Consider the following 3,727-nt stretch of genomic DNA (forward strand, 5'->3'; position numbering starts at 1 on the left):
TAGAGGAATGTATCTGTAAAAATATGTGACACTTATTCAGTAGCCATGATAAAACTCCGAGTTTCCGATGCCCGGGCGGTGTTCCGTTCCGGTCATCTCTTCAGTTATCCAACTACCGGAGATTCTATTTAAAAAACCGTTATAGGGACACAAGATAAAGATAAAGATATAATCTTCCATGCTAGAAAGACCTTACTCTTCAGCGAGAACGCAGAGTGGGTCAAGACTGCCGACACAGAGGGTGCTTTCGATGTAAGCATGGGGTCATATGATGGAGCAGGCATATGCGATCTTATTGGACTATTCTTACTAGATGCGTTGTGCAAGACCTTTCCTGACGTACACTTCGCAATTTATAAAGATGATGGCCTAGCTTTAACCACTAATACAAATGGGCCAGCACAGGATAGATTCAGAAAGGACATTATCCAATTGATGAGAACCTTCGGCCTTAGTATAACCACAGACACCAACCTGACGGTCGTCAACTACCTAGATGTGTCCCTAGATCTAAATAAGAATATTTATAAACCTTATAGGAAGCCCAACGATAGACTTAGTTACATCAATGTGGGTTCCTGCCATCCCCCCATAGTGTTTAGAAATTTAGTCAAGAACATTAGTAAAAGACTATCTAGCCTCTCCTCCGATGCAGACATTTTCAATAACGTTGCCCCAGTATATAATAAGGCTCTAAAAGACAGTGGTTTTAACGAGGGAATAACCTATACACCCGTTCAAAAGTCACTGGCACTATCACAACGGCCAATTCTGTCACTCACCACAGCACTTTCAAAGCATATTTTGAAACCGGAAAACAAAATATAGGGCACCAGTATTGCAGGAGTGGTGCTAGATAAGGCATATTACCATATTATGTTTAGATATTTAAGAACAGATAAAAGTTCTGCAAATACTTGCCTCACAGAGAAACTCCACTTTATTCACCATCCTAACTAAAAGAAGTGAATTAATTTCCATCTTGTGACACACATCCAATTTCTTTCTCAGGAATTTCAAGAAGGTCTCACTTGACGCATGCTAGATATTTATTATGGATAAATGACTTCATCCTTAAGCCATTGTTACTGTATTCATTAGACCTAAGAGTCTAATGAACGAACTTGCGGTCCGGGTGTGTAATCGCTTTTACCCTGAACATAAACATTCATACGTATACGTGAAAACTGTGGCAACGTCACTTACTTCCTTCACCATCAATTCACATCACCACCCACATATCTACCATCACTATATCTCTACAATAAATATCCAACCGAAACAATTGCAGGACTTGAAGAGGTTTGGATTGAGGAAAGCTGAGAAGCATTGATTCTCTTGGACATCGGTAGATCAAAGAGAAACCTATTCAGGTTTACCCAAGCGGAAATACAAACGATTTGTCAATTTAACACTACGCAACGACACTATGTCATTAAATCACAGGTTTGTAGTGATTTGGAGGTTTAGTCTGGGTAATGACAAAGGTTATCGTATTGAAATCAATCTACCTACATACATACAACTCTCTCTATCTCTCTCTCTCTCTATATATATATATATATATATATGTCTGTCTGTCTGTCTGACTGTCTCTCTCTCTCTCTCTCTCTCTATATATATATATATATATATATGTATATATCAATTTGTTTCACTCTATCTTTGTCTCCTCTCTTTACACGTATACTCATGTTTATTATATACGCACATATATATGCTTATATATGTATAAATGTATGCCTATATGTATATATGTCTGTGTGTATATATATATATGTGTGTGTGTGTATATGTATATACATACATATATATATAGGTATATATATGTATATGTATATGTACATATGTGTGTATATATATATATATATATATATATATATATATATATATATATATATATATATATATATATATATATATGTATGTATGTATATATATGTATGTGTATGTGTATATATATATATATGTACATATATAAAGATATATTATGTGTATTATGCAAGGACACGCACACGAATTTACGCGCACACGTGAACACACACTTCCACACACACACGCAAATACACACAATATCGACTTCCACCTCTTTCTCTCTCTCACTATCTCTTCTTCTTTTCCTCTCTTTCTTTCCCCTCTCTCTCTCCCACTCCCACTTTCTCCCTCTCTCTTTCTCTCTCTGTACGTCTATTTCGTTCTGTCTGGATAATTAACACAATAGTTGCACAACGTTTGAATATCATAATTTATTTAATCCGAGTTTCTATGGCTTCACTTCTTGTCATTTCACACAGAAAATACGTTCTGCTGTTTGCCTGAGATCAACGTGACTGGCTGGTTACAAATGGCACTGATATACTCGCTAAATTGTTTTACACAGTCACCAATAGATTCTGGGTTCGAATCATGTAGGAGGCTATTTCGTTTCTACATTTTGATTGTATCTACCCACGTAAGTGTGCTTGTGACTGCGTGGTAAGATACTTTCTTCTCAACCACATGGTTTCAGGTTCAGTTCCACTTCGTGGCACCTTAGGTAAGTGTCTTCTACTATAGCTTCGGGCTGAGCAAAGCCTTGTGAGTGGATTTCGTAGTTGGAAACTGAAAGAAGCCCGTCGCGTATATGTGTGTCTGAGTGTGTGTGTCTTTGTGTCTGTGTTTGTCTTCTACCACCACTTGACAACCGGTTTGGGTATGTTTACGTCGCCGTAACTTAGTGGTTGGGCAAAAGATACCGATAAAATAAGTACTAGGCTTTAAAGAAAATAAGTCCTGGGCTCGATCTGTTCGACTAAAAATTCTTCAAGGCGGTGCCCCAGCATGGCCGCAGTCAAATGGCTGAAACAGATAAAAAATAAAATATAAAAGATATATGTATGCATATATGCATGTGTGACTGTGGCCATACTGGGGCACCACCTTGAAGGGTTTAGGTGAACAAATCGACCCCAGTACTTACTTTTTGAAGTCTGGTACTTATTCTATTGAACTCATTTGTCAAACTGCTAAGTTACGGGGACGTAAACGAGCTAGTTGACAAGTGGTGAAGGTGACAGACACAAAACCACACACACAAACACACACACACACACACACACACACACACACACACACACACACACACACACACACACACACACACAGGGTGTTCAGGTTAAATTTGACGATCTTTTGTGACTCCTATTTTCAGGAACAGTTCGTGTATTAGTGAACAGTCAACGGCGGTGGAGAGCATGAAGATTAAAGTTGTAGTTGAAAAAATGTTATCTTACATGAAGGCCTGGAAGCCATCTGAATATTGGAAAAGAGTTACCTGTATCATGATGATTGGCACCAGTTACCAACATGCCGAGATCAGGACTACTGCTCAATGCTCTGTGAACATCGCAAAGGCTGTAAGACATGACATGGACATCATGAAAACCAAGTACCCACCAAACTATGATGGTCTCTGGGTGTGACATTACGTCGCCCCATATCTTTGAACAAAGCCTTAAGCTCAATTCAGACGGCTATGTGAAGCTGCTGGAAACTGTGGTCAAATCCTGGCTAGAGAGGGTTGCTGCTGGAAGGTCATGTGTGGCAGTAGGATTCGGCTCTTTGCTAGTAGGAAAATTTCTGCAATTCCTTATTCCAATTTCTGCCTCCTAGTTTCCTGATTGTAATTCAATGGATTACTATATGTGGGGCGCCGCTGAGGAAAACACCAACTGTTCTGCTTGCACAA

This window comes from Octopus bimaculoides, chromosome 24, assembly GCF_001194135.2.
Source record: "Octopus bimaculoides isolate UCB-OBI-ISO-001 chromosome 24, ASM119413v2, whole genome shotgun sequence".
In the NCBI taxonomy this organism is placed as follows: Eukaryota; Metazoa; Mollusca; class Cephalopoda; order Octopoda; family Octopodidae; genus Octopus; species Octopus bimaculoides.